The sequence below is a fragment of the Henckelia pumila genome, chromosome 2 (genome assembly GCF_033568475.1).
Source record: "Henckelia pumila isolate YLH828 chromosome 2, ASM3356847v2, whole genome shotgun sequence".
NCBI classification, from domain to species: domain Eukaryota; kingdom Viridiplantae; phylum Streptophyta; class Magnoliopsida; order Lamiales; family Gesneriaceae; genus Henckelia; species Henckelia pumila.
In genome coordinates, this window is record NC_133121.1 from 111,861,469 (window position 1) to 111,875,793 (window position 14,325).

Sequence of the window (14,325 nt, forward strand, 5' to 3'; positions counted from 1 at the left end):
TTGCTTCACTACTGCAAGGAGCCTCTGTCACAGAGGTGACAGGTATCTCTTGTGCAACCACTTCCAAAACATCTTGTGAATGACCGGGAGAAGTGTGAGCGGTCGTCACTGGAGAGGAGTGAGCAATCACAACTGCTTCCGGTTGAGTAACTGCTTGGACTGCGGTTGAGGAGGGGTCGACCGATGAAGATGCTGCCACACTCGATCTTAGAGCAGATGATTGAAAGAGGTCAGCAGTGATGAGATCGGTCAGAATCCCATCTGAAGAAGGGAGAGCATAGACGTCTTCTTCACCCTGATCTTGAGTGAGAAAGGTTTTCATCATCACTTGTGCTTCCAGCACATAAGCTTGTAAACAGGCTGCTGAAGCTGGTGTTTTGACATTGTTGAGAGCTTGGAAGTGCTGAAGTAGTTGAGTGATTTGACGTAGACTATCCTGTAGTCCAGTCAGAATCACAAAGTCATCGGCAGCGGTAGGACTCTTGGATTTGAAATTCTTGACACGCTCATTAATTAGCAGAGATAGCAGGCTTCCTCGAAGCTTCAAGTCTATGAGATGTCTTCTTCCCAGAGCCTCCACGATGTCTTCATTATCAGCAAATAGAAGCATCTTCTGCTCAATGACGTTTAGAGATTTCCATTTAGGAAATATTTGAGCGAGTGTCAAGTGAGTGCGGGAGTGATGCCATCTGTCAAAACGTTGTAGATGACGCTTGACAGTATGGAGCACGTGAGAGATGATCATATTGAGTTCTATCGTAGCTGCTGGTTGAGCCTTGGGTGTGTAGATCATCACACCTTTCCCTTTGTCTTTGGGATCAGCTAGAGTGACCTCAGGAGCTGATGAGGCACCTTCCCGGATTATCACACCCTTTGTAGGACGAGGAGCAGTAGAAGCAACAACGGTAGTAGTCTCGACCGTTGGCAGGGTAAGAGCAAGTCCAGAAAGAGACTTTAGCTTCTTGTGCTGCCTCTTATTCTCGCCTGCAGGCGTGGATGACACAGCTGCTTTGGAGACCGAAGGGGATGACTTGCTGAAAGCTTGAATCAGTGGAACATTCTCACGTGATTCATCTTCAGAGTCAGATTCGATGATCAGTTGACGCTTGGCAGACTTTTTGGTATGGACTGGTTTGGCCACGACCGGAACCGTTGAAAGCGGTTGAGGGATAGCAATAACCTTTGCGGTTGAGGGCAAGGTGTCGACCGCAGTCTCTTTCTTGTTCAGGAATTTGAGAATCGTAGACTTGTTGAGCCATTTGGTGGGATGCAGAGGCTCAGTCTTGGAAAAGTCCACTCCAAGGACGCCCAAGATGTGGCAAATTTGCAAAGCAAATCCCTCGGATTGCCCTTTGCCCCTGATCATTTCACATAGAATATTGAACAGAATGTCTGACCAGTTTATGTTGATCTTGGAGGCAATACACGCCATGTATTGAAATTTTTCCAGCGTCACTTTGTCGTAAGAACCAGCCTTAGCCAGAAGATTCTTGGCCACGATGTTGGTCAAGAGCCTGAATGGAGCTTTGAGAGATGTCTTCTGGGCCGGCAGTTTGATTGGAGCATCGGTAGTTGAGAACTCCTTCAACCAGTAAGAGCAGTTACCGTCTGGAAGATCTGTGCATTTTTTCAAACCCCTGGAGGGCAGATCAAATGTGCTGGCGAAGAACTTCTGATTGAAGGAGTAGGCCTCTGTCTTGATCAAGCATTTGATAGTCCCATGCTCGATTTGAGCGGTTGCGAAGAACTCCTTCAAAATAGGCAAATCGCAGATGGCGCTGCATTCCAGAAATTTCTTCAGTCCAGAGGCTTCAAGCATGGTGAAGACCTCAGTTATTCCTGCGTTGTTTGCCTTAACAACGGAATCAAAGTTGATGGCGAGGCAAGTCTTCTGGATCGACATGATATCTGTAGATAAGAACTCGAGCAAAGAGTAAGCAAAAGCTTGAGAGTAATTCGATGGAGCGTTTAATACAATATGAAAGCTTTAGCAAAGGTGAAAGATTGATATACGAGTGTAAAGAAGTATATATAGGAACCTATGGGCCATAGGGTGACATCATGAAAAGTATTTTTGAAATTCAAAAAGTTTTGAAGAGCATAATCACGGCGCCCAATTAATGTCATTTGGTTCAAAGCACCAAGCTGCTAGTACGAAGCCTGTCAGAGACTAGTTAAAGGCGGATGATATGCCAATATTTATGGCAACGTAACAGCTAATCTATTAAAGTCATATTGACAATCATTCCCCCTAAACACATGCATACTAACTTAAATCTACTAAGCCAAGAATATTTCGAAAATATGAAAACTTAGCGTCCGGTAGAGGCTTGGTGAATATGTCTGCTGCTTGCTGATCGGTAGAGATGTATTCCAGCTTGATTTCCTTCTTTAAGACATGATCTCGGATAAAGTGATGCCTGACATCAATGTGCTTTGTCCTAGAGTGCATCACTGGATTGTGAGTGATGGCTATGGCACTTGTATTGTCACAGTAGATTGGAGCTTCACTCGACCGAATCCCATAATCATTAAGCTGCTGTTGAATCCAGAGTATTTGAGCACAACAGCTGCCAGCAGCAAGGTATTCTGCTTCGGCGGTCGAGGTAGCAATTGATGTCTGCTTCTTACTTGACAACGAAATTAGTCTATCTCCAAGGAATTGACATGTGCCACTTGTACTTTTGCGATCAATTCTACAACCTGCATAATCTGCATCTGAATAGCCAATAAGATTGAGATTTGAATCTTTGGGATACCAAAGGCCCACATTAGTAGTTCCTTTAATATATTTAAGTATTCGTTTGGTAGCAATGAAATGAGATTGCTTAGGTGCAGCTTGAAATCTAGCACATAAACAAACTGAATGCATGATATCCGGTCGACTGGCAGTCAAATAGAGCAGTGAACCAATAAGGCCTCGATACATGGTTACCTCGACCGGAATTCCCCCTTCATCTTTATCAAGCTTAATTGATGTACTCATGGGGGTAGATACAGTTGAGCATTGTTCCATTCCAAACTTCTTTACCAATTCCTTGGCATACTTGGATTGATTGATGAATATTCCAGTTTCAAGTTGCTTCACTTGAAGTCCAAGAAAGAAGTTTAGCTCGCCCATCATGCTCATTTCAAATTTCTCCTTCATCAGTTTAGAGAACTTTGAGCACAACTTGGGGTTAGTTGACCCAAATATAATGTCATCAACATAAATTTGTACTAGTAACACATGATCACCTTTTACAAATTTAAACAGGGTCTTATCGACCGTTCCAATTTGGAAATCATGTTCCAGTAAAAATTTTAGTAATGTGTCATACCAAGCACGCGGTGCTTGTTTTAATCCATAGAGAGCTTTGTCAAGTTTATAGATATATTGAGGATGAGTAGGATTGACAAAACCTGGTGGTTGTTCAACGTACACCTCTTCTTGAAGTAGACCATTGAGGAATGCAGACTTCACATCCATTTGATAAGCTTTAAAATTCTTGAAGGCTGCATAAGCAAGAAAGATGCGGATTGCTTCTAGTCTTGCAACTGGCGCGAAGGATTCCTCAAAGTCTATGCCTTCTTCTTGTCTGAATCCTTGAGCAACAAGTCGAGCTTTGTTACGCACAACAGTGCCATGTTCATCGAGCTTGTTACGAAACACTCATCTAGTTCCAATCACATTTTGATTTTTCGGTCGAGGAACTAGATGCCAAACATTGTTGCGGGTGAATTGATTCAACTCTTCTTGCATAGATTCAATCCAGCTGGCATCTGATAGAGCTTCATCTATTTTCTTGGGCTCTACCTGAGATATGAAAGCTGCATGCAAGAATTCATTAATCATTTGACCACGTGTTTTTCGAGGAGCAGAAGGGTCACCTATGACCAACCCAGGTGGATGATCTTTGTTCCACCTAAAATAATTTCCTAAAGGGTTGTCATCAATTGGTTGATGAACGTCCTCGTTTACTGGATCATCATTGGCTGGAGGATTGTTATCAACCGGTGGATCCACTTCTGGCCTTGTTTGATCACACCCGGTAGAGGGAACTGGATCATCCTTCTTTGGAGGATATAGATCACTGTCACTCTCTTCCTGTAGATTTGTGTTTTCCAGTCTATGACTCAGATCATTTATGCTCCCTTGAGTTTGTTCTGTACAAAGAGTAGATTCATCAAAAATAACATGAATGGTTTCCTCGACCGTTAGTGATCTTTGATTGAACACTCGATAAGCTCTGCTAACGGCTGAGTAACCAATAAAAGTTCCTTCGTCTGCTTTGGCATCGAAGGCTGTCAAATGGTTTTTGCCATTGTTGTGGATAAAGCATTTGCACCCAAAAATTTTGAAGTATGAAATATCAGGTTTTGTGCCATTCCAGATCTCATATGGAGTTTTGTTAAATCGTTTATTAATCATAGATCTGTTTTGAGTATAGCAAGCTGTGTTAACTGCTTCTGCCCAAAGCCTTTGAGAAACATTTGAATCAGCAATCATAGTTCTGGCTGCTTCTTTTAAAGTACGGTTCCTTCTTTCAGCCACCCCATTTTGCTGTGGGGATCTAGCAGCTGACAACTCATGCTTGATTCCCTGATCATCTAGATAAGTCATAAGAGTGGTGTTTAAAAATTCAGTCCCTCTATCACTCCTGATTCTATCTATCACAGTAGATTGTTCATTTTGCAAGCGTTTAAAAAGCTTAATCAGGTGAGGTGCAGTTTGATCTTTTGAAGAGAGAAAGATGACCCAAGTAAATCTAGAAAAGTCATCAATAACAACAAGAGCATATCTCATTCCCCCTATGCTTCTTACTGGTATAGGACCAAATAGGTCCATGTGAAGTAAGTCTAAACATTTGGAAGAGGACATACACCCTTTATTTTTAAAGGTTGCTCTCACCTGCTTTCCTAGTTGACAAGCAGGACAAACTTTGTCTTTTATAAAATCTCCTTTGGGCAGACCAGAAACCAAATCATGCTTCCTCAAGTTAAAAATGGACTTAAAATTTAGATGATTTAACCGCTTATGCCACAACCAATGTTTATCATGATGAGCAGTAAGACAAGTAGGTGAAGAAATATGTGAGCAAGACCAGTTTACCTTGTAGGTGTTTAGGTCTCGTACACCGGTCATAAGAGTCTCACCTTTGTCATTTTTTATGTGGCAAGTGTGTTTGTGAAACTCGACCGAATGATCATTGTCACATAGTTGACTAATACTTATCAAATTATAGCATAGTTTGTCAACAAGTAACACATCTTTAATAATGATGTTACCATGGATAATCTTACCCTTACCCACGGTTTTACCTTTGGAGTTGTCTCCAAAGCTGATCTTTGGTCCTTTGCACAACACCACTTCTGTTAGAAGTTCTGGATTCCCTGTCATGTGTCGTGAGCAACCGCTATCTAAATACCAGGTAGTGTCCTTGATAGAAGTGGTTTTCTCGTCCGTTTGGACTTTTAGTACCTGCAAAGAGTGAAGATCTTTTGGTACCCATATCTAGTAGGGTCCAGGTCGGATTAGCCCTTTCGGGACCCACACCTGGAACACCCTTACAGGTTTGCCCGTGTGTGTGTCCAGAAATCTGTGCGGTCGATAGGCAGTAAATGTGTGTGCTTGTGAGATTGTTGTGTGCTGCTTGCCTTTTTGATTTTCATCAGTTAGCCTGTACCTCTTTTGAACTGGCCTGCAATTAAAGTACTGGTAAGGCTTCTCCTTTGACCATCTTTTCTTAGAGTAGTTAGACTCATTCCATGGCCTTTTGAAATTAGATTGGTTTCCCTTTCTTCTTTCATTAGGTTTTGGTTTGATCCAAGTTCCTCTTTGATTAGAGGTCTGGGGATCCACATATCCCAGCCCTCTATGCTTAGAGCTTCGTTCATTAGATACTTTCTGATTTTTGTCAAAGCTGCACTTATCGTGTTCATATATCGTGCTGGACCTGACAAATCTTATTTTGTTAAGATTGCCTTTGTCCAGGCTTGACTGAATACAGGATTCCATAGACTGTTCATTTGTTCCAAACCCTAGACCGGTTTTATCATGTACCGGTCTTTGGATTTCTTGAATCTTGTCAATGGTTACAGAAGATTTATTCCAAGCCTTAATGGTTTCAAGTAGTTTTTTATTCTCAATCAAGGTAGCTTGGAATACTCTTTTCAAGGTGTCGTTCTCAGTAGCCAGCAGACTTAGCTTGACCTTAAGACCATCAAGCTCTTTTTGCTTCATGCAGCTTGATTTGCTTGACTTATCTTTTAGGTCAGCTCTTTCTGCCTTTACTTCCTCGAACTCCTCCTCATCTTCTTCTTCGATGTCGGCCATAAGGCATTCCACTTTTTCATCATCGCTGTCATCTGAAGAGCTTCCGGTATTGGAGTTGTCAGAGTCAGACTCAGCCCACTTGCTTTTGCTTTCGTCTGCTACTAGAACCCTTTGGTCTCTTCCTTTTCTAAACGTCCTTTTATCCTCCTTACCCCTTCTTCTTTCGGAGAATTGCTTCTGATCATTGTTCTTAGGCTTGGTGCAGTCTGCAATGAAGTGGCCTGACTTGCCACAGTTAAAACAAGTAGGACCGTCCTTTGTATGGTCCGATTTATGATAATTTTTAAATTTAGAATTGTTTTTACGCATAAATCTACCAAATTTCTTGACAAAGAGTGTCATGGCTTCATTGCTGATTTGCTCAGCTGATCTCTTTGGAGCTTCCTCGACCGGTGGACATATCACGGTTGAGGTTAAGGCCTTGGTTGGTTGAGAAGTAGATGGTTTATCTTCTGTTCTCATGTTGAGCTCGAACTCGTAGGCTTTGAGATCTGCAAAGAGATCATGCAGTTCAACCTTGCTTAAATCTTTTGACTCTCTCATGGCCACTGTCTTGATCTCCCATTCTTTGGGTAAAGCTCTCATAACCTTCACAGCAATTTCACGGTTAGTATAAGTTTTACCTAAAGCAATAAGATCACAGATGATACTACTGAACCGTTCATCAAATTCAGCCATGGTTTCCCCTGGCTTCATTTTGGCGTTGTCATATTTTTGAATGGCCAAGGTGAGCTTGTTTTCCTTTGTCTGGTCATTCCCTTCACATAGCTGAGTGAGCTTCTCCCAAATTTCCTTTGCTGTGGAACATGACTTGATTTTGCTGAACATATTCTTATCCAGTGTTTTGTATAGGATGTCCCGGGCCACATTGTCAAGATTGGCCTTCTTTTTGTCCTCAGTGGTCCACTCAGCTCTTGGTTTCTCAATCATTTGTCCTGCACCATCGGCTAGAGCTGGGTTGACCTTCATAATTTTGATAGGACCGTCTGTTATGACATATAGCATGTCATCATCCTGTGCTGCAAGATGTGCCTGCATGCGAATTTTCCAATCATCATACTCTTCTTTAGAAAACATAGGAATTCTGTTGAAAGAAGTCATGATTTTAAAACTTTAGATCAGCAGTTGAGAAAGGAACCCGCTCTGATACCACTTGTTGGGATCGGTTCAGAGGGTAGAGGGGGGGTGAATACACTCTGAAACTTTTCTTCTTCTTTCTTTAAAATGATCAAGTGAGGTTTAGTTCACTTAATCTGTTTTCTCAACTTCTAAAACGGTTTGAACAACTTAAATAGTGCGGAAATAGTTCAGAGGTTTTAGTGATGCACAGTTTATAATGCAATGTATGAGCAGAATGTAAGATAAATATCAGTAAAGACTAAGGCACGATTTATGGAAGTTCGAAGGCTTAATCCTTCTACGTCTCCCCTTCTTCCACTTAGGAAGGAATTCACTAGAAGACTTTGGTTATTACAACGTCTTGTAATACACCCACTTCAGACTTAGGACTTATCCAATGCCTAATCCGAAACTCCTAGATTTACACAGATAAGATTCTCAGTTCTTATCAGACTGGTGGAAGCTTTCAGAGTAGCTTCAATTCTCTTCAACAATGAGTATAGTTGAGTTGAGCTTCTCAAACTGCAGAGCGGTCGAGAGGCTTGAAAACCCTAGGATGATCCTTGATGATCAGATACGTGAACTGTAAGCGAGGGTTTATTTGAGCAGCAAAATGAATGATCCTGTAAGTGTGCTCAAGTATATCAGATGAGGACTTCTGATATTGCTCAAGTGATTGAAATTTTTCTGAGTTGCTTGTCTCTCTTCGTTGTCTCGTATCACTTGTTGTTGTTTTTTTCTTTTTGAGCAATCTTCCCTTTATATAGGTCAATCATCAACGTCTTTATTTTGAACGTTCTGATGCTGCATTGAATGCACATTTAATGCTCATAAATGCATTGATGATTCTGCATGAGGATCGTACACTGCAGACAACTTCCAGGGTCCAAAACTGGAATAAACGGTCGAATGCTTTATCTGCAGTCATTCTGTGTTTTTGCCATTTTGGTACAACCTGTTGTCTTGATTTGCAGGAGTCAACAAATCTTCTGAAACGCCGGCTCTGCTTTTAATAAAAGATCCTGCAAAGAACATCTTGTCACAGGTACTTGTCTCGAGATATCTAGATAGGCAGTTGGCATTCTACCGGTAGAGATATTTGTCCTCTGCTGGTTTGAATAACCAGTCGATAAGCTTGTGACTTCAACCGGTCGAGAGACAAAGGCGGTTGACAAGCTTCCGGTAGATAGATTTATCCTCTGCTGGTTTGAATAACCAGTCGATAAGCTTGTGACTTCAACCGGTCGAGAGACAAAGGCGGTTGACAAGCTTCCGGTAGATAGATTTATCCTCTGCTGGTTTTGATAGTCAGTCGATAGGCTTGTGACTTCAGCCGGTCGAGAGCAAAGGCGGTTGACAAGCTTCCGGTAGAAGTTGTAGTAGATTCCTGAAATACAATGGTTGGCAGCACATTCCTATACAATGAGTTGTTGTTTGTTATCACCAAAATATCGGATTCAACACATTGTTTTTCCATTATTTTTTATTGTCATACTAATAGAAATTAACTAATAAAATGCATTGTTATTTTTCTAGTACCACCATGTCAAATTTTGACAAAGATTGAATTTGTTGCGCTCGATATCACTGGAAAGAATTATATGTCATGGACTCTCGATGTAGAGATGCATCTTGAGTCATTGGGTCTAAGTGATACCATCAAAGAAAATAATATATCATCCTCACAAGAAAAAACGAAGTCTATGATTTTCTTACGTAGACATCTTGATGAAGGATTGAAATGTGAGCATCTCACAGAAAAAGACCCAATGATTTTATGGAAAGGGCTGAAAGAAAGATTTGAGCATATAAGGGAAGTTATACTCCCGAAAGCCCGTGATGAATGAAATACGTTGAGATTCCAAGACTTTAAAAAAGTCAGTGATTACAATTCTGCGATGTATCGAATAGTCTCGCAATTGAAATTTTGTGTGCATGTTGTTACTGAAATGGAAATGCTTTAAAAAACATTTTCCACTTTTCACGCATCGAATATAACTCTACAACAATAGTATAGAGTGCGTGGATTTTCGAGATATTTTGAACTCATCGCATGTCTTCTTGTGGCGGAAAAGAACAACTAATTGTTAGTAAGAAATAATAAATCCCGACCCACTGGTTCAACGGCATTTCTAGAAGAAAATGTCGTAATTAAAAATGAAAACCAAAATCAAAGACATAGACAAGATTTTGGTCGTGGACGAGGTCGAGGACGTGGGCGTGGACGTGGACGTAGAAATGACCGTGGTCGTGGACGCGGTCGTGGATATGAAAATAATTGAGATAGTTATTTCAGTAACTCATCTCAAAAGAGCGTCACGAACCACCCACCAAAAATGCAGCATTAAACTTGAGTGAAAATGAAAATCACTCAAAAAGAACCGAGAGTGTTTGTTATAGATGTGGCACTCCGGGGCATTGGTCACGTATTTGTCGAGCCCCTGAGCACCTTTGTAAGCTCTATAAAGAATCGATAAAGAAGAAAGGGAAAGAGACCAATTTTGTTGAAAATAGTAACCATTTAATTGGTTCAACTAGTTTCAATGCTGCAGATTTTATGAATGATTTCGAACACATTGATTAAAAGATTGGTGGGACTATATTGTAACAAATTTGTATTTTTTTTATGCATTCTTGTATTATAAAGCATGTTACATTTTGCATTTGTATTGTACTTATTTTTCTTTATTGCATTTTTGTGAAGTTTGATATGAAAAATGCTACGGGCAAACATGAAAATAATCTAATGGAAATTTGCATACCAGATAGTGGTACAACGCGCACTATTCTTCGAGATAAAAGATATTTCTTGGAACTAAAACCAACAAAAACAATGGTGAATACAATATCAGGTCTTGTAGACTTGATTAAAGGTTTTGGTAAAGCACAATTTTTGTTACCTAATGGTACAAAATTTTGATAAATGATGCTTTATATTCACCACGATCGAAAAGAAATTTGTTGAATTTTAGTGATATATATTCTCATGGGTATGATACTGAGACAATGACTGATGGAAATCAGAAATATATGTGTCTTACCACATATAAGTCAGGAAAGAAATATGTAATTGAGAAACTACCAATGCTCCCTACTGGATTGCATTATACACATATAAGTCTAATTGAATCAAATATGGTGATGGATAATCCATCAATATTAACAAATTGGCATGATCGATTGGGACATCCTGGTTCAACAATGATGCGAATAATTATTGAAAATACACATGGTCATCCATTGAAAGACCAGAAGATCTTTCAGAATAATAAGTTTCAATGTAAAGCATGTTCTCTTGGAAAACTTATTATAAGACCATCGCCAACTAAAATCCAAACAGAATCACCCATATTTTTTGAACGTATTCATGGTGAAATTTGTGGGCCAATTCATCCACCATGTGGACCATTTCGATACTTTATGGTATTGATCGATGCCTCTAGCAGATGGTCACATGTATGCTTATTGTCCACTCGGAATGTGGCATTTGCAAGATTGATGACTCAAATAATAAAATTGCGGAATCAATTTCCCGATTATACAATCAAGAAAATAAGACTTGATAATGCTGGATAATTTACTTCCCAAACTTTCAATGATTATTGTATGTCAATGAGAATCACTGTTGAACATCCTGTAGCTCATGTTCATACACATAATGGATTAGCTGAATCATTGATTAAACGTCTACAACTGATTGCTAGACCAATGATTATGAGAACAAAACTCCCTATTTCTATATGGGGACATGCAATTTTACATGTTGCGGCATTAATTCGCATCAGATCAAGTGCATATCATAAATTCTCCCCATTACAGCTTGCATTTGGTAAATAACCAAATATTTCTCATCTGAGAATTTTTGGATGTATGGTGTATGTGCCTATTGCACCACCTCAACGATAAAAAATGGGTTCTCAAAAAAAATAATAATCGGTATTTATATCGGTTATGATAGCTCATCAATCATTCGATATCTTGAGCCTCAGACAGACGATGTATTTACAGCACGCTTTGCTGATTGTTATTTTAATGAAGAAATCTTCTCAGTGTTAGGGGAAGAAAAGAAACACATCGAAAAAGAAATCACATGATATGTGATGGAAAAACTGGCGTTCAGATCAATCACGATTGATACCCGGTGCAGCGGAAGTTTAAAAATTTGTTATGGAACAATTCCATAGTGTGGGTATCAACCGTTCAACGATTAAATTATTGTGTGTGTAAAATTTAAATAACAGTTAATTAAATTTTACTTCCAATCTCGCAACGAGATTAATGGACACCAACAGATTTGATCTGCTCTTGTTGTCTCTCCCTGGAACCGATGAACTCCTTCAATCAGGTCCACGAACAGAGGTTTAATCCCTCTGATAGATTGCACTAGAAAATCTATCAGAAGTTTTCTGCGAAGAGATTAAACGAATCTGATTCGTTATTCCTGACTGCGATTCAAAATCACAGACCGAAATTTCTCGTGCAGAGCAAGGCAGGGGTTCGGCCGATTATTCTAGAGGAGAGGCTAGGGTTTCGATTTTTCTCTCTCAAAAATAATGAGCTATTGTGTGTAATTTCTGTACTGAAATAACTTATTTATAATGCAGGCCACTAACACCTTAGGGCCCATTAATCATAAGCTGGGGCCCGACAAGCAAAGCCCGCTCGTTCAGAAATTAATATAAAATTCATCGTGACTCCGATTGATGAACTGATTTCACCAATGTGCACAGAAACCATTTCTGCACATTTTAAAGTCAAAATAAATTTTCCTGAATCCGAATTCAGTGGTTTCCAAAAATGTCCATCCCTATGTCATTTTAAGAAATCCTACTCCCTTACTCTTATTTAAGAAGTCCAACTCCTTAGTTCATTAAATTTAACTCTTTAAATTTAACTATCTCAACGGGGATTAAAACTCCATTACACTGTGTGACCCTCAATGGTTCAGGGATACAGCTAGCCGTGGGCTCACAACTCCTTGTGACTCGGAACAACACTTTCCGACTTGCCCAACGAATCATGGTAAAGCGCCTAGCAACATCGCCCCATGATTCCCTAGGTATCACTGATAGTGCCTACAAGAACCAGTAGATTTTGGTTAGCGTACAGTACGGTCCCTTCATCCATATATCCCGATCGAATCAACAACCATTGGTATATCGAGAGTCGCTCAAGATTCGATAACTATGCAATACATCTTGAAGATCAAATTAGTGACATCGCATGTGCTACTAAGAAACCATTTCTTAAATCACATCAAGTACTCTGGCCAGAGATTTGTCACACTAATATCTCCTCAGATCGCATAGGATATCCACACTCGCAAGTATGTGGTGAATCCTTGACAACAATGCATCGACTCCTATATGTGTCGTAACTGTACCCAATCTCGACACCTGATGACCCCCATAGAGTCGGTAAACGAGTCAAAGCACAGCACTAGCATATAGAGTCTCCATGATGTTTCAAGTCGTAAGGACTAATGGTGTACAACCAAAACCGCGGACTTTATCCACTCGATAAGTGATAACTACTTGGAAAGTCCGGATAGGGTAGTTCGACTATTCATCCTATGAATATCCATTTGCATGCTTCGAACATCTCCATGTTCCCTACCAATGAAACGTGGTACTCCGCATCGCAAATGCTACTCTCAAACTCGAGCGATCCTTATCCTTATTATCGGACGGCTCAATCGACTAGGAACAGTTTAGAATATACAGTGACTATAAGATGTATTTCATGATAGACATCTCCATGTTCTACCACATCTTACATACACTATAGTATATTCAAGGTCTTTATCAAAACAACAATAGTATATCACAATATAACAATATGAAGTAATATAAAGTCATTGCCATTAAAAAGTGTAAATAATATTAAACAAAAGATTGTTTATACAAAGAGTCATCAAAGCCCATAGCCACACAGTTGGCTCACTGGGCACCCACTCTTACAATCTCCCACTTGCCCTATAGCCAACTAGTCATACTACGTAGACCCATTGCTTCGCGATGTTTGTCAAACAATGGTCCTGGCAAGGGCTTAGTAAGCGGATCAGCGATATTGTCTGCAGAGGCCACTCGTTCGACAGTGATGTCTCCTCTTTCCACAATCTCCCGGATGATGTGGTATTTCCTCAGTACGTGTTTGGATCTTTGATGAGACCTTGGTTCCTTTGCTTGAGCAACGGCACCCGTGTTGTCGCAGTACACCGGGACTGGACCAACAAATTTAGGAATGACGCCCAACTCTTGGACGAAATTCCTCATCCAAACGGCCTCTTTAGCAGCAGCTGATGCTGCAATGTATTCAGCCTCAGTGGTGGAATCCGCTGTGGTGTCCTGCTTGGAACTCTTCCAAGAGACAGCACCGCCATTGAGCATGAACACAAATCCAGAGGTAGACTTCGAGTCATCCACATCACTTTGGAAGCTAGAGTCGGTATAGCCTTCCAGTTTGAGTTCTCGTCCTCCATAAACCATGAACATATTCTTAGTCCTTCGCAAGTACTTAAGAATGTCCTTCACGGCTTTCCAATGCATTTGACCAGGATTAGACTGATATCTGCTCGTGACACTCAGAGCAAATGCTACATCCGGTCTGGTAGATATCATCCCATACATGATACTACCTATAGCTGACGCATATGGTACATGTGTCATATTCTCTATCTCTTCATCAGTCTTGGGACACATAGACTTGGATAGAGAAACTCCATGACACATGGGTAGATGTCCTCTTTTGGACCCATCCATTGAAAACCGTTTCAATATGGTATCGATGTAGGTTGATTGAGTGAGTCCTATCATTCTCTTAGATCTATCTCTATAGATCTGAATCCCTAGAATGTAGGATGCCTCACCCAAATCCTTCATCGAAAATCT